The sequence below is a fragment of the Lygodium microphyllum genome, chromosome 24, assembly GCF_053477565.2.
Source record: "Lygodium microphyllum isolate KBCC chromosome 24, Lygodium_microphyllum_v1.1.10, whole genome shotgun sequence".
Classification (NCBI taxonomy): Eukaryota; Viridiplantae; Streptophyta; class Polypodiopsida; order Schizaeales; family Lygodiaceae; genus Lygodium; species Lygodium microphyllum.
This window is the reverse complement of record NC_141158.1, coordinates 58700692-58719047: the sequence shown is the minus strand read 5'-3', so window position 1 is coordinate 58719047 and position 18356 is coordinate 58700692.

Genomic DNA, 18356 nt, shown 5'->3' with positions numbered 1-18356 from the left:
AAAGTATAGAAATCATTGTGTGAAAAAATCACAATGAATTCAAAAGTCAGAATTAAGTTTTTAAGTTTTACTTATTGTTGAGATGGCAAGCTCAACACGTGCAGGCAGTCATGATGGACCACTTGGCTAGATGGGTCTGCACATCTACACTTAGCACGCTAGTGGTCATTATGATTATCACATGGCCACTGACTTATCACTTATTATATTTAGTTTTTTACACCGACCTAGAGCTGGCACAGATATAGCACGAGTCGATTAGTGTAGCTAGTTATGCATTGTTTGACTTAGTATACCACTTTCCTTTATGTTGTATCTTATCTATACTTTGTATACATTGTATTGTGTGTGGAAGAAGAAGAAGAAACTAGCAAGAAAACGTTTTGTCCTCCATCTCTATTCTTGTGTCATTGAGTGAGTTCATCTTGTGTATACAGTGTGTATTTGGCACAACAACTCAAGCAAGTTCCCCTACCATGTGATTCTTGACATGGTATCAACACAGTGCTGTTGAGAGAGGCTAGTTTTGAAGGCTAAAGTGAAGAAGAAGAAGCAAGGTTTGAGCAAGCAGACAATGGGTAAGAAGCTATCCCATTCCACTCTTTCTCTTGAATAGTGTGGAGGCACTAGAAGCGGGGATTGTTGTGAGATTTGCTATGTGAGTGGAGCATTATATATTCTACAAATGTGCCCTTTTAAAGGGATTTTTCGTAGTTTTATTGGGCATTTGAGGCCAGTTTAGGCCCCATTTTAGAGCCGCAAGGTTGCAGACATCAGTTTAAGGGTATATTGTGATTTTGGCTAGATTGACGAAAGTGGGTGCACAGGTTACATATTTCGAATTTGTAATTTTTGAGATGTTTGCTAGGAAGCAAACATAAGGTTTATATGCAAATAGGTTGCAGATTACATGTACTATTGAGCAATCATTGAAAAAAGTTGCTTGGTATATTGCTATGCACTTGTTGTGAAAGGTTACAGAAGACTAGCTTGCTATTTTGTATAATTTTTGTGATAATGGCAAAGAATAGTGGAAATCCCATCATTGAGAAGCTCGACAAGAACAACTACTCTTCATGGAAGTTTCGTGTGATGAAATTCCTCATTGGAAAGGGCCTTTATGAGTTTGTTTTTGGTGAAGAAAAGGAGCTAGACCTAAGTATCCCTCCGACTATATATTTAATAAAGGCGTGGAAAGAATGTAATGCGAAAGAAAAAAATGTAATGTATTGGATATTTGTAGTGATTGATAATACTATACAGGGACATATCATGAATATAAAAACTTCGCATGCAACTTGGACAATTTTTGAGAACATGTTTATAGTAAATATAAAGGCACGAAATATTTAACTCAAACAAGAGTTAAATACCTTGAAAAAAGAGAAAATATATGTCAATGAGTATGTTTTGAAAATGAGGATCATTGTAGATGCTTTAGCAGCGATTGATGCAAGGCATGATGATGATGATTTGGTTTTATTCACTTTGAGTTTCCTTAATAATGAGAAGGCTTGAAAATCATTTGTCACTTCCATATATGTATGAAAGCCATTTCAAGATTTTGATGAGCTAGCCTCTCTCATGATTATTGAAGAGATTAATAGGCAGGGTGAATCATTTGAAAGAAATGGTGATCATGTCCAAGCATTTTATTCAAGTTCAGAAAGGGGATATTTTAGGTCGTGGTATGGGACGACGTGTTGGTGATAACCAACAAAATAGGTTAAATCAACAATTTGGTGAAACGCAGGTTTCAAGAGGCTGAGGAAACTTTAGAGGTAGGGGAAGATCTAGAGGAAGAGATGGATGACAAAATGGAGATTCTAGAAATTCTGCTATTGCTTGCCATTATAGTGGCAAAATGTAGTGGGAGCTTACGCTCAACCGCCAAGACCCACGGATCGCTTATTGCTTCAAGCGTTTCAAGCAAGCTCTAATGGCTATCTCTCACCTAGCCGACACGCCATCGATCCTACGAGTGTAGTGAGCTTACCTTGATGCTTGATCGAGTATCCTCCTCTCCCTTGCACACCGGTAGCTCCACGATTCTTGATGCTAGCTCAAGCATCCTCAAGCCTCCTCCATCTCCAAGCTCCATCCTCCATAGTCGCGCGTGTGAGAGAAGAGAAGAGAAGACAAGAAAAGAAGAGAAGAGAAGAAAAGAAGAGAAGAGGAGATGGTGAAGAGCTTCACCCTCTTGATCCCTCACTCCCACACACTTACTCCCTCACACTCTCACACTCCCTCTCTCAAGAGCATACACAAGAAAGAAGGAGAGAAGAAGAGAGGAAGAAGAAGACTCCTTTTGCCACACACCAAAGAATGAGCTTCTCATTCACTTTTTCACTTTATATACATGCCCTCCCTTCTTTGGGCGGTCATCCCCTTTTTTACAAGGCCGACCCATTGGCCTAAGCCCATTTCTCATTTCCCACCATTCTAATTTATCTTATTCCCAACTAATGCATACAATTTGCATAGGAGCGAGCCTGGCACTCTTTTACAAGAATTCGGGAGCGCTTCCACATTTAATGATACACCTTTTACTCTTTTGCTGTCTCAGGCGACACTGAGACTTTCTGAGGGTCGTGCCTGAACATCTAAAATTTTCAGGGTCTGGTTACTGGTCAAGGTGACTTTTCCTTCGTTTATCCTGCGCCTTTTTTTGCTATTTCCTTTTTTCCATTTTCCCGCTTCTCTGCTCCCTTTTCCCACTCCTCTGTGTTGCGGTAAACACGGTAAACATTACCCCCCTCCTAGCCAAGTGCCAGTCCCATGGCACTGCGGTGGGAAGTAATGGCTAGTTGGGTTTGCTGCCAGGCAAAACTGGTAGGTAGATGACATTGATTCAAAGGTGATTGTGTGAATGAGAGGTGATGGATTTTAATGATGATGACCCGGAGATTTTCTGACGTGCTTTAGGATTCATGAAGATGCTCGGCATTTCTCACACAGTTGTGGCTTCCATTCTGCGATGGCTGATAGGGGTTCCAGTTGGCTGGTGAAAAATATGTAGCCGGTCATCCCTTGAGCATCAGAAACACTTGATCAATAAGAAATCCCTTAGGAGGATGGTATTGGAAGGATTTATCCTGGAGGAACCCCCCCCGAACTCTGCCTTGACAAAGATATGGTTTGTCTTCGCATTGAAGACCTGGTCTTTGATTTGAAGATCTTTGTCTTTGATTTCAAGATCTTTAATGCTGCGTTGAAGATCTTCACCCTTGCATTGAAAATCTTTAGGCTTGTGGAATCAATAAGCGATCCGTAGATCTTGAGACGTTAGGCATGCATCTTTGGAAGATGAGGTTCCAAGATCTATGCCAATGGCAGCTTGATTTGGTTTAGTCATGGTAGCCATCAGCAGGCAGATGGTTGGCGACATGAAGCATGTTGGTCCGTCCTATCAAATGCAGAAAAGCTCCTGAAATAGCAGCAATGGTGTCTTGTCCGGCACATGGAAAAAGTTTTGGTCATTAAAGGATGCTGTGGGTGATCTTCTTCAACTGAGTAGCCAGTTCTTGAAACACGAACATAACCTGCAAGAAAATTTGTGCACTCCCTAAGGGGTGTATTTGCCTCTCCGTGTAGGGCGTGGTGCCCATGGCAGTGGAACTGGGAGATGGGTCTAATCTTGGGCAAGCCCATGGCAATGTTCCACACTTGAGAACCCAGTTCGTGTCTCATTGGAGGTGCGGTGCAAGTCTTAGGGTGACAGAGCTAAAAGTCCTGCTCTTGATGTGCCCTAAGTGTGAAGTGGGGGAGCAAAAGGGGCTAGGGGGTTAGGAGCGGAGCCGGCCGACCGAAGCCACCAGGCACGCCTAACTTGAGAACCCCTAGGTGGAGTGATAGTGTTTATGTGGTGCTTGAGTGCTTGTACAAGTGAGTGCTTGTGTTGTCATGCTTTCTGCTTTGCCTTTCTTTCTTATCTTTTCTCTTTTTGTAAGTTCTTTGCTTTTTTCTTTTTTTTTTGGGTTGTTAATAAGGGAAGAAGTTACAGAGGAGAATATGGCTATTGTTGCCCACTCTGATCACGTTGGGAAGGAGGTTGGGGTTTGCGGGATCTATTAAGGAAGGGTCGGCTTTGCAGATACCTACGTAGATCGAGGCGGGTTCGGAGTGTGGTCGTGGAGAGAAAGAGATGATTACAAGTCGAAAATCGGCTGTCGCTCATATCCTCTAAAAGGGCTAGGCAAAACGAGGGTAGGAGCGTGGCTTGCATCATGAGACGGGTCATGGCACAACTATCAATCATGTTAGGATCGAAGAAGAGAGGGGGTAAGTTGCGCTCTTGCAGGGTGGGATCTATCCTAAGGAGAATTCTAAGTAGGCGAAGGTAATTACAAGTGGTGATAAATGTTGGGTCAGGGCAAGAGGAGAATGTGTCTAGGAAGTGCACAATGGCATTACATAGATCGCTAGGGGTGAAGGTAAGAGCATCCTCGTGATTTGTACAATTAGGGTTATAGATGATTGGGAAGTCATATCTTCCATGGGCACTTGGGTTAAAATCGACTCCAATCCTCCGAGGGTACAGCATGTACATGGGATCATTACGCTCGGAGGGGAGTGTGTTGCAAAAGGTCATCCAAGTGTCCATATTCATCGAACATAGCCTTCTCCTCCACAGAGCTGGATTTCGAATCCTGGCACAGATCTTGGCGGTCTGAATACCTTGTTCTACCAATATTCGCTGTCTACATTGCTCCATGCAGTTGGATGCTGCTCTCTTTCCAGCAACCAATTGTCTCTTAGCCTTCCAGCGACACCTATGACTTCGTCCACTACTTTAATTGGTAAAACTCTTCTTAAGTTTGTGGGGAAGCTAAAAGCGAAGTCATAGGGTTGTCTCTTCAGCTCATGCTGCTCCTAGGCGGTGATGTCTGATTGGAAGTACGCAGGGCGCTCTTCTAGGGTGGGCGGGATTGGCACTGCGGCCTCTATCACTGGCCGAGTGGGCGGCTGGTCTTCTGGTGGCGGCGAAGGGGGTGGATGGACCAATTCCTCTTCTTGAGGCCCCATTTCGAAATTGAAGTCGATCTCATCCGCCTCTTGCCATTGCTCTTGCTGCACTGTCTCTGTTGTGAAGCCCAATGAGTTGATCTCCTGGGGAGATAGCCCTGCCTCTAGTAGTGAATTATGTTGTTCTTCAAGGCTTGGGCTGGCTCTTGTCATTCAAGCCGGCAGCTGTAGTCCTGCTTTCAGTGCTCTGCGTGCCATGCCTAGTTTCTTGCAGGCGATTTCCACGGTCTCGTGGTCTTCTGGCGCACTGTTACGTCCAACAGGGTGGTCATGAAAGCACGTTGTTGAGCATTGAAGCTCATGGAGATGGCACTTGCCCTGGTTTCTGCCATCAGTTTATCTTTTTCCAACTGTCCTAGGCGTTGGGTGAGAGTCTTTACCCGCCTTTCATTGTGAGCGGTCCACTCCTCGGCCCTCTTTCTCATATCCTCCAGACTCTCGCCTTGCCTTTGAGCTAGCACCGTCAGTCGGTTGCTCTTGGTCTTGCATGTCCTTCTTCAGCTGTACTTGTTTCTCTTGCTCCACACTCAACTCCTGTTTTAACTTTTCTATCTCTTGCTCATAACTACGAGCTCTCTCTTCTCGTACCACCTCTAGATCATTCGCAGCCTTATGGATCTTCTCCCCCTGGGCCTGCAGATCCTCGCAAAATCCTACAAGTATATCATTTCGCAGTCTTAAAGATGCCATGACCTCGGTGTCTTCCCTGGCCTTGGTCTCATACTCGGCTTTCGCATCCTCCTTTTCCTGGAGCTGCCATTTCAGCTCATGTAGTTTTTTCTGAGCTGTGGCTAGCTGCCTCGTTGTTTCCAACTAGAAGGCAGCTCTAGCCTCTTTCTCAGCTTCCAACTTAGCAGCCCAGTGCTTTCTTCTCCTCCTTCGCCTTTTCCAACTGAGCTAGCAGCTGCTTCACATATTCATCATATTCTTGTACTGGCATGCCTGTTGTGGGGATGGAGGTGGTGGAAGTTTCTGTTTTTTGTCTCTTTGGGTCCCTTTGCGACTCTGTATCAGCAAGCTATAGGTCTCTTAGCTCCGGGTGCAGAGGGCGTGACCTCTCCTTCTCCTTGGCCCATCTTCTTGTCAACCAAAAACTGCACCCACTCCAAGACATTGCTGAGATCGACCTTGGGAGTGGAGCCTTGGGTGGCAGCAGTAGTGGGCATTGTCGTGATGAGAGTGGCTGGTGTGGTAGGTACAAGGAGAGGGGGAATCGGTGCCATTGGTTCTTTGCCTTTTCCTTCTATTAGGGGCAGGGGTGTGGTTTCCAGCACACTGGTACTGGAACCAAGTGCTTCTGTTTTGCGTGGGCTCTTTGAGCCCTCCTCATCTCTTTTGTGGTGCTCCTCAATGGAGCGACAGGTGGCTAGTGCAATTTCTTCCTCTTCCTTTCTTCTCAACTCCTCTTTAGTCTTCTTCCTCTCCTCCTCTTCCTTCTTTGATTCCAACTCAACTAACCTTGCCTCCTCTTGCTCCTTCTTTTTTCTCTCCTCCTCATCCCTAAGCGACTCCCTCCAAGCCCTCTCCATATCTTCTTTTTCTTTTTTCTTGCGCTCTTCTTTCCTCTTTCGATGCAGGGCTTTCATTCTTTGTTCTATGTGCCTCTGTGGGCTGCCTTGGGACTCTCCCTCTTCCTCTTTGTCAGTCTCTATTTCATATGAAGACCCGTGCTGTTCTTCTGTGTGAGGTGGGGATTGTGACGGTGTCTCGTCACTTCCTTCTTCATCTCCCTTCTTATCTTCTTCTTCCCGTCCTTGCCCTAGTGCTTCTCGGATTATGGCAGTAAGGACGCCTCCAAACCCTATGGTTGAGGCCTTGGAGGACGATGCCTTGCGATTTGATCTGGGTGATGGGGATTCTCCTCCAACGGCTCTTCCTCCCGTTGCTAGAGCCTTAGCTGAAGCTTCTATGGTTCTCCTCACAAACCCGTTCAGGTTTACCTCGTCCAGTGATTGTGTTGCAATGCTCTCGAGTAGAGGCACATTGATCCGGCTCATTATGGTGTTGTACCTTTGGCTCGAGAACAAGGTGTGCACTATTTTTGCTTGCAGTTGGATTTCTGGGTTTGGGATGTCTACCAAGCTAATCCCATCATTGGTATGGACCTTCACCTTGTCCATTCCCAACATGGCGTAGACGTCCCTCTTTGGCTTTCTTTCCACTTTATTCGGCAGTCCCAGTGCCCTCTCCACCAATTTCGGGGTCAGCTTGATCTGTACTTGCCGGGTGGCTTCATTCTCGCGCACCGTGATGGTGCCTCTGTTTCTGTTAAAGGTGCGCAAAAAGTCGGCGCACTGGGTGTAGTCCACCCTATGGCCCACTGTTTCTACGTATTTTTGCAGATGGCACTGGTCTATAATCTGGTGCACTGCCAGCTATTCGATGGCCACATCTTCAAGGTTGAAGATGTGACGGAACTTCAACTGGCCAAAGACTCTAGTCTCCACCGTGAGCCCCGCTTGCTCCTCCTCCGAGAAGGGGAGCTTGCCAGCCTTGTCCTGGCTTGCCATGATATATGCCTACAAGTTCAGCCATTTCCACTATTAGTGCTTTTTGACAAGTAACTTACTGAAATAAGAAAAGCGTAGCAGATTTTATTGATCTGAAATATTTTGTGTATAGCCTTAGCTTTTCTTTTCAGACTTTTACCATTACATTTTACCATTGCATTTCAACTTTTATTGACATTTCATACTTGGTTCACTTCTTAAATTCCACCTTACCCCCTCCCCCTTTGGAACGAGAAGAATCTGGAGGTTGAGAGGCCAAGGGTATTCAGCATACAGAGTGTCGGTCTATTTGCGCAGGAGCCAAGCATAGAAGTTGGGGTTGTACTCTAGTTGAGCATCACGGCCGAAGTCAAATGGACGGATACCCACGTGCGTGATGTATGTTAGAACATCAGTTAGGAGATCGCTAGAATCGACGCGACTAGCAATGTGGAGTTCTTCCTCTATTAGGAGGCGGTCAAGGTAGGGATGCCCCTTGATGTGCTCTTCCATGGGTCGGCAGCGAAGAGTAGTTAATACTTGATACGAGGTTGGAGTGACGTAAGTGGGATCGTACTCTGCTGTTTTGATTGCGTGGCGTTGCTCAGTGTTGGTCATGATGTAGCACCCTTCAACTTCCCATTGCAGTCTAAGAGTGTACAAATGCTTCAAAAACATGGAGTCAGTATCAGCGAGCTTGGATAACTCTGTGATTTCCTGATCAGTGATAGCAGAAGTGGTTCGCTGACCATAGGATGTGATGAGACGTTGTTTAATGGCTTGCCCTTTGGAGATCTCGCTGTTGAGCAACTCAACAGCAATAGAGTGAGAAGCTTTTGCAAATGTAAATTCAAAGGTCTCCCAAGAGCAAGGCATATTGCGTACTTCCGTTGCAAAGGGTTCTTCTAATAGGCCTAAGTCCAAACGGTCGTAGCTGAGGGCTAGCGACACGAAGGTGGCATCGAGTCGTTTAATGCATTCCACCACGTCATCCCCGGTGTCCTCAGCGAGGTCGGCGGTCAATGCTAAAAAGAACTTGCGTTCGTATGAGGGCATAAGGCCGAAGGGTGGTCGAGGTTTGCTAGAACTAGAGGCCTTGACAATACAGAGTTGGAGTTGGGAGTTTCCTTGAGCTTGCAGTTGGGCTGTTTGGAATATGGGTGGATTTGGGTCAGCCACAACAGATGGACTGCTACATTCAGGTTTGCTTTGGGGAGTCGGATTGACTTGGTCACATGATGCCTCCTGTGACAGTGGCTGTTGCTTGGGTCGATAGGGCTATGCGACTCTCTTGGGCTGAAGCGTAGATGAGTCAAATGGCTGGGGCTCTGGAGAGCACTGCGGCTTATGGTTTTGAGGTGTTATGGGACGTGAGCTGATCAAGCTTGATGGTGGCGTATGAATAGTGCCTCTTACCGTGGGGGCCTTAGGGATCCACAGCCAGGTATTTCCCTCGTAGTAGCCTTGCGCATGCAAGAGGGCTTTAGGGACCCATCTTCGCTTGATCACGCGGCGCTTCCTGTGATTGTGTCTTGGCCTCCTAGGTTTAGAGTTCCGGGTCTTATGAGGATAGGAGCGTCGACTCCTAGGCGGTTGTTGCGGCTGTTTAGGCACCCATTGAAGGCGAGGCTATTGGGCCTTAGCTTTGGCTGCTGTGAGTTGCGGCAGTTGCGCACTACCCCCCTCCTTAGTCTTGCCTATGGATGTTACTATCGATGGCTTTGCAGACGGTGATGGCATCGCGCAGCCCTTGCTGAAAGCTGTGACAATGCGCATGTTGCCTATTGCTAGGTGGATGCATTGCGACTCATAATCAACAGTGGAGTGAGTCAGCTTTTTGAAGGTTCGTCCCAGCAATGACTCCATGCCGGTGTTTGTAGCACTTGGCAATACGTAAAAAAGCATTGGAACAGTCTTAGACTCGATAGAAACGGCGACTCTGCACCTGCCAAGAAGTGCGTATGAGTGGGCCCCATATGGGTTTAATTTGGCAGTTGTGGGTTGAAGTAGTGGTTTGCCAAGTTGGATCCAATGAGTGTGGGTTAAGACATTGAAGTCTGCTCCCTTGTCGATCAAGTCGTTGAAAGCGCATGTTTGCTTAGCAGTGACCGTGATACGGAGGTAAGCGGGTTCCACGGCTTCCTCATCCTCTTCGTTGACTTCAGTGATTGTAGCTACTCGTACTTTGATCGGTAGTTCTAACAATGGTGGCTCATGCAAAGAATGCATGGGAGGGTAGTACTTCTTGACACGGCTGCCATTGAAGAAGCCTATTCCCTCACCATCTAGCGTCTCAAGCTCGACATTGCCGGTTCGGGTGATTGCACGAACCTTGAAGGGACTGAGACCTCTGAATTTCATTTTTTGCTTATGCCCCTTAACTGAGTAAAGGAGCACTAAGTCACGCTGTTCGAACTCACGCTGCTTGACATGCTTGTTAAACCAACTCTTGCATCGGGCTTTCTCACAGATAAACTTGTGGGTGGCTAGAAGACGAGTCTCTGGCGTTCAAGCTCGACCAGGCGTTGCATCCATGCCTCCTTCTCTTCCCATCGTTCTTGAAGTGCTATTCTCAGGCTGGGAACGAAGAATTCTAATGGTAGAATTGCCTCGGTTCCATAGATCAGCCTAAAGGGGGTTTGGCCTCGATAGCCATTTTATAAGTTGTGTGGTAGACCCACAAAGCTGCCATCAGCTTGTTATCCCAGTCGCTGCGTGAGGCTGAGACTACTTTAGTCAGGACATTGACAATAATCTTATTAGTTGATTCTGCCTGGCCATTCGCCTGAGGGTAGTATGGTGAGGATTTGCGATGGATAATGAGAAAGGTGGACATGAGGTGCGCTATCACTTCATTGATTATGTGTGTGCCTTGGTCACTGACCAGTTCTATAGGGCAGCTAAATCGTGAGATCAACTGCTCCCATAAGAACTTTGCAGTCGTCCTAGCTTCGTTTTTTCGTGTGGCTCTTGCCTTTGCCCATTTAGTGAGGTAATCCGTGGCCACAATGATGAAATGGCTTGTGAGTACTGCGCCGCAGGACTGATGGGTCCTATGAAGTCGATTCCCCATTTCTTGAAGGGTTGTTGAGTAATAACTGGGGTCAACACCATCCGATCCTTGCGAATAGGGACTTTTTTCCGTTGGAACTTGTCACAATGCTTGAAAAATCGTGCTGCGTTGCAAAAAAGCGTGGGTCACCACAGTTGAGACTGCAACACCTTTCGTGCTGTCGTGTCCCCGCTAAAGTGTCCTCCCGCAATGCCGCTGTGTGCTTCTAAGAGCACATCGTGCATCCCGTGCTCGCATACGCATCTACGCAGCAATCCATCTTGTCCCAGCTTATAGAGTTGGCTTGCAATCAGCTGATAGGGTTGAATCTTAAGGATTAATCACCTAAGTCGGGCTTTTTCTATTGGCCGCTTAGGCAGTCCATGCTCAAGCACTTAGACTATGTCATTCGCCCAATATGGCGTTAGATCAGCCTTGAATAACTCTCTCTCGCTAGACAGGTTAAATAGATGGGCATCAAGTAATTCATCAACGATACCTTGTCCAACGGCTTCTCCCATGGGGATGCGTGACATGTGATCAACCATGTAATGATGTTTTCCCTTTCGTATTACCACGGAGAAATTGAACTCTAGAAGCAGAAGGAGCCATCAAGCTATGTATCATGTAGCGCAAGGTTTGTTTACGAGATAGAGCAAGGCTTGATGGTCCACGAAGAAGGTAAAGGGTGTGGCCAAAAGATAATGCCGGAATTTCTTCACAGCGAACACCATGGATAATCCCTCTCTTTTTGTTGTTGAGTAGTTTATTTCTGTCTTAGTGAGTTGTCTGCTAGCAAAGCTCATTGGATAATCTAAGTTTTGCTCGCCAGGTTGGCACAACACTGCCTCCATGGCAAACTTAGAAGCGTCGATGTACATGTGGAAGGTAATGGTCCAATCTGGGGCTCGTAGAATTGGTGCTGTTGTTAGAGAAATTTTCAATTCTTCGTACGCTTGTTGGCATGCCTCGGTCCATTTGAAGACGATCAGCAGCTTGTATAATGGTCTGGCGATCAACGCATAGTTCATTACAAACCATCGATAGTACCCCGTATGGCCCAAGAAGCATTGAAATCCCTTGTAATTAATTGGGGGTGGAAGGTCAACAGTAACCCTAACCTTCGAGAAGTTAGTGGCAATGCCGTTCTTCGACACCACGTGCCCTAAGATGCATCCGTGCTTAACCCAAAACTGGCACTTTAAGGGGTTCAAGGAGAGACGATACAAGCGACACCGCTCAAAGACTGCGCGGAGTTTGTCCAAGTGTTCGATCTTGGTCGAGTGGACACAGAGATCGTCCACAAAGACTTCTAACTCCTTGCGAAGCATGTCCTTAAAGATGGTGCACATGAGACGTTGGAAAGTGGCAGGGACATTGGTCAACCCGAAGGGCATGACTATGTATGCAAAGACGCCCCACTCAGTGGCAAAGGCAGTCTGTCCGTAGGATGCACTTGCACCTGGTTGTACCCTAAGAAGCCGTTTAGAAAATTGTAGGCTTCCTTGCCTGCCACCCTCTCAAGCATGTGCTCGGTGTATGGCAATGAATAGTTGTCCCTCTTCAGCGTTCACCTTCTTGTAATTGACACACACTCAGATTTTTCCATTCTTCTTCATCATAATGACTATGGGCGATACCCAGTCTGTGTGCTTAATTTCGTAAATGAATCTAGCTTTCATCAGCTTGTCAATTTCCTCTTTGATAGCATGAGCGTGTTTTGGATTTATAGGGTATGGTCACTGCTTGGCCGGCGTTGCATCTGGCGTCATGGGTATGTTGTGAGTCACGATACTCGGATCTACCCCCTTAAGCTCCTCTAAGGACTAGGCAAACACGTCTATATACTCTCGCAAGAGAGCGACAAGACTTGTTTCTTCTTCATCCGTCAAGTCATCGGCAATGAATACTGGTCGGGGAGTCTCCCCTTCCTGGGTTAAGTCTATCTCCTTGACTTTGGGTGGTCCATTGATTGGTTCGCTCATCTGCCCTTGATGTTTGGTACCTAACAGAACTACTACCCTATCCCCTTTTTTGAATTTCATGAAGCATTTAGGAGGTCTTGCGGCTTTTGCTATTCTTCTATTCGTGTATCCTTAGGTTGCTTTGCCTTTTCCTGCCTTAACCATCTGCGCCTCAGGTGGACGGGTATGTCCCCCTTGGTACATCTGGTTGTGGGCGGCCTAGGGATCTCTGGATCACTATCTGAACTAATTTCCGATTCAGAGTCAAACCCTCCGTCTTCGCTAGAAAAGTTGGTCTCCCCTGGTGGCCGCAGTTCAGATGGTGATTCAGTCCTAAGTACTGATGTCGTTCCTGGCTGGGCTAGGCCTACTTGCTCAAGGCCTATGACTCCTATGTGTTCCAACCAAGCGCAATCACATTCCATGCGCATGACTCCTTGCTCTATCCTAAAGGTTTGCCTTTTCTGTGGCTTGGAGTCTGCTCGTATCTGCTCAATTTCTTGTCCTTCAGTGTCATATTCTACGGTATCTACTCCACCCTCGCTCTTATCACTGAAGGATTGACAGTCTTTGTATTCGTCGTTAGAATCTTTGTCATCCGACTGCTCGTCGTCTCCTAGGTTTGGTATGTCTCGTGTTGTTGGTCAGGAACTAGGGCCCAGTTATACATGAGGTTTAAATCATGCACCTTGGTCCATTGCCACTTGGATTCCTCTAAGAGATCCTGGAGTGGTTTGAAGTTTGCAGCTGGATTGCCAGCTAGCTTGTCCGTTAGATATTCCAGTATCCCTTGGAGTTCCCTTTTGTTGGATTGTACTTGGAAGGTGCCAGGCTTAGGCTTTCCACGGAGGCTTCCTACCATCATGCAGACTGGTATAGAGAGTGTTTCGTTAGACTTGCTGATTGTTTTAATGGCTTGGTCATACACCTCATGATCTGAGAATGGCAGGTCGATTGTAGCGAGAACGTGCATCCAATCCCGCTCATCCTCTGGGCATGGGATATACTTGGTCAAGGGCCCATAAGACTTCTTCACCTGAGTGTTACCCTTGAGCATAGCAGAGATGGCGTCTAGGTCGACTAGTGAGGTCTTCCAAGTGTCCATCTCTATCCTTACAGCATCCGTTCTATTGCCAAGGAAGATCAAGCTGTTACCCCAATCTTCGATGACTCTAGTGTTGCGCATCCAGGGTCAGCCTCATAGGATATCGTAGTCTATTCCCTTCATGACTATAAAGTCAACAGAGAACTGGACACCTGCAATTTTCACTGGCTAATTCTTAAGTACCCCAAATGGCTTCACTTTCATACCGTTTGCTAACGTGACATTGAACCTAGTAGTTTTGACAGGCAAGTTTCCCCAAGTCTGAAGCACTGCGTGGCTAAGCACACTAACCCCAGCTCCCGTGTCTACGATTCCCTTTCTTGTTGTGTCACCTGGGGCTAAAATCGGTAAGACTGTGTGCATCTCAGAGCCTTCCCAGAAGGCATTGATGTGCAAGGATTTAGGCACGGAGTGCAGCGTCAAACTTGGTAATTGCGTTTCTGCATCGAGGTCTTGAAGGTCTGCCGTGACCTGCTCTCGTGACCCTTCGACCCACTGCTTAAGATCTTACCATAAGGTAGGATGCTGCCTAAGCAGATCTCCCAGGCTAAGTGTTACAGGGGTAGTCACTAGCGTGGTTAAGAGATCGTTGGATTCTTGTCTCTCCCTTAGCCTAGATTGTCCTGGCCAATGGCCATGTCTGATCTGCAGCACTGTAGCGTTAAGGCTTGGTCTTAGCGGCATTGCTTGTGATGCAGCTGCGTCTCTCGACCTTGGTTGAGGAGGTGATATCGGCATGCTCACACTGGAGAGATCATCAATCTCATCCTCTACGATGGGCTCAGCGTCCTTGAGATGCTCTTGAGCCTCCTTTACCCATTCCTTCACTGTTTCTATGGCCTCTAACTGTCGCTTCGGATGCGGGTATTCACCTACCTTAGCGCTTTCCTTTTCAGCCGTCTTAGGGACTGAAGTCTCTGCCTCTGCATCAAAGACATTCTTTCTAGTAGGCAGAGTTGTAGCACTCTCGGTTTTTAGTGCGAATTTAGCTTCCTATCTCTTATTTTTTCGCCTACGATTTTTCTTTCCTATCGAGGTTGCGTCAAGATTGCTAGGTCCTAGCAGAGAGATACCGGCTTGTTTCATTTGGGCTCGGGTCATGACCCGCAATGGGATAGGTGTGGCCTCCCCATTGAGATTTTCGACACCAAATAGCCCCAATGGGACAGATGGTATGTTGGCTGAGCTAGCAGATGGCTTTCGCTTTGGGCAATCGATGAAGAGATGGGTGATTCCGCACTTTGAACACCTTTGGTCCGCCTTGTCTCTATTTTGCTGCTCTCTTTCAGGGCAGTGCGATGAAATATGACCTGGGTGACCACAAGTCCAACAGATGATCGGATCCTGCGTCTGCCCCCCTAGGCCTCTACCTCGTCCTCTTCCTAATGCCATCACTGGCACGGGTTGATAATCCATGAGGACCGTGTTGCCCTCGTCGTCGTGCAAGACGTAAGGGTAGATGTAGGTCTCTTTCTCATTCGGCTCCTCCACGTAGTGGACTGGAGCATTGCTCGGTGGATGGGTCATGTAAGGACCAGGCGGTCTAGGAATGCCTGTAGGGTTTATGTCCATTCTAGGGACTGTTGAGATATCGAGCTCCACTCGTGATATGCCAGGGTGACCGTTGTGCATTTATGTCACCGACTTGTCAGTTGTAGATGCGGTTGGTACACCGCCCATGAATAATAGCTACATGATAGCTATCCTTATCTACTCTAGTTTGTGGCTCAGTTAGTATGCCACCTTAGTTAGTTGAGTTTGGTTTGAGACCCATATAGAGGGTTCTTCTATTTTCTTTGTACTTGAGTTCTTTTGGCTTACACAACTAAGAAGAGGAAAACTGTTTTCAGCCTCCACCCTTGTGTGTCTTCCCCCATTGTGCAAGCAAGAAAGCTTCAAGCGAGACTCCTTCCTTCTCTCCCACAATCTTGTCATGGTATCAGAGCCTTGTTCGTGGTAAGGAGCTCAAGAAAGCAAGCCAAGCTCGCGGTGGTCTGGTAAGAGGAGCAGTGTTGCTTTCATTTCCTGTTTTGGGAGCAGATCTCTGCAGGTAGCACAGCCGGAAATTGCAGGAGTGCATTGTCTCAGGTTGAGACGCCCTTCGCGGTGAAGCAAGAGGGCAGTATATGCTGCGGGAAAGGGCTTTAGCCCTTGGCGACCTTGTTTTTTTGATTTGAGGCCATTTCGGGGCCTGTTTTGCAGACGGAAGTTTTCTGCGCGCACTCAAGAAAAGGCTCAGTTTTATGCTGTGCGACCACTGTTCTACAGGTCGGTGAAAAGTTACTGTAGAAATTGCATCGTATGCTTGTGCGCAGAGACATTGGGAGTTTCAGAATCATCCTTGGTTCCTGTTTATGCAAAATCGTCACTAGGAAGTGACTGTGTGGTCAAATACCACTTTCGCCAGTTTTGCAGATTTGCCCTTGTGAGGGTGAAGCTGTGTTTTTTGCAGTGACAGAATTTCTTGCAGTATTCTGTAATGGCGTCTGATTCTCTTTCACAGATTGTCACTGAAAAGCTTGACAAGAACAACTTCCAGGCATGGAAGTTTAGAATGACGAATTTCCTTATGGGAAAAGGATATTGGGAATTTGTTGCAGGAAATGAAGAAGAACCAGTTCTTCCTGATGTTCCCAATCAACAACAAATGCAGGCATTTAAAACATGGCATGAGAGAGCCAGGAAAGTTATGTATTGGCTGTCTATCAGTATTTCAGACTCTATGATTGTGCATATTCAGGATGCAAGTACGCCAAAGGAGGCATGGGATACTTTGTCAAAAATGTATAGCACAAATACGCAAGCCAGGAAAATGCAGCTCAAGCAAGAGTTGCATAATGTGCAAAGAGAAAATATGAGCATCAACGACTACCACATGAAGGTGAAGAAGATTGCAGATGCACTTGCTTCCATTGGGTCGCCAGTGGAAGATGATGATTTAGTTTCCGTGACCTTGAATGGTCTAGGAAAGGATTATGCACAGTTTCGGACATCCATTTCAGTTCGTGAAAGATTTCCTGATTTTGAGGAGTTGATTGCTCTTCTAATTTCTGAGGAACAGAGAAATGGTGGTGCATCTTCTTCAGGAGGAACTTCAAAAGAAGCTGTCTTCTACTCAAATGCTGGAAGAGGTAGAGGCAGAGGTAGAGGAGGCCGATTTGGAGGCCGTGGCAGAAATCAGAATATGCAGCAAACTCAAGAAAACCAGTCCTATGGAGGAGGACGTGGTAACTCTAGAGGCAGGGGGAGCCAAAGAGGTCGTGGTGGATGGCAAAGAGGCCAAAATGCAAACAGTAATGTTGAATGCTACTACTGTGGTAAAATGGGTCATATGGCTAAAGACTGCTATAAAAAGCAGAATGACATCATGAATGGAAAACTGCAACAAGGGAATTATGCATCTTCTAGTAGACAGGGTGATGACAGAAATGAGCATTTGTTCATGGTGCAGCACATGAACAATTCTATGACAAGTGCAGAAGAAAGCAATGATGTATGGTATGTTGACTCAGGTGCATCAAACCACATGACAGGTCATGCAGAATGGATGGAGGATGCAAGGAAAATGGAAAAACCAGGATTTGTGGAGACTGGTGATGATACTGCACATCCTATTGTGCAGATTGGAAAAATTCCCTTGTCTATGCAGGGTGGGAAAAAGAAATACCTGTCCGATGTATTTCATGTCCCGAATATCACCAAGAATCTGGTTTCAGTTGGTCAAATGGTTGAACAGGGCTTGCAGGTCAGATTTAATCCTCATGGTTGCTTTGTTGAGGATATGAAAAATAAAGGTCGCTTGATAGCAAAAGGAAAGAAGAAGGGTAGAATGTTTACATTGGATGCAGACATGTCTGAATTGAGTGCAGCAATGTTTGCACATGGGACCGGTGTAGTTGCAGATATTGATATCTGGCATAAACGCATTGGTCATGTTAATGTACAGCGACTTAAATCAATGCAGGCCCAAAATATTGTTGCAGGATTGCCCAAATTCAAGGTTGCAGAAATGCATAAGGTATGTGAAGCCTGTCAGTTTGGAAAACAGGCAAGGAAACCATTTCCTAGACATGTTCAAGAGAGTGAGAAGCCATTGGAATTAATTCACTCTGATGTGTGGACAACTAAAGCTGCATCTCTTGGAGGCTGTCATTATTTTGTCAGTTTTATTGATGACTATAGCAGAAAAGTTTGGGTGTATTTTATGAAAAAGAAAAGTGAAGTTTTTGGGCATTTCAAAACTCTTAAAGCTATGGTTGAAAAAGAAACAGGCTTGCAGATAAAATGCCTAAGGTCAGATGGAGGGGGAGAGTACCTCTCAAATGAGTTTGCAAAGTTCTTGCAGGAGCATGGCATAAAGCAGCAATATTCATGCAGTTATACCCCACAACAAAATGGAATTGCAGAAAGGAAAAATAGGCATATTGGAGAGGTATCTCGTGCCATGCTCAATGAAAAAGACTTGCCAGATTTTTATTGGGCTGAAGCAGTTGCTACAGCAGTCTACATAATGAACAGGACTCCCACTGCAGCAATACATGGAATGACTCCAGAGGAGAGGTATACTGGTAGGAAACCAGATATTTCTCATTTGAAAATTTTTGGTTGCATTGCCTATGTACATGTGCCAGATGAGCTGAGATCCAAGTTGGATCCAAAAGCTGAGAAGTGCATCTTTATTGGTTACTCTCTGCAGCAAAAAGGGTATAGATGCTATAACC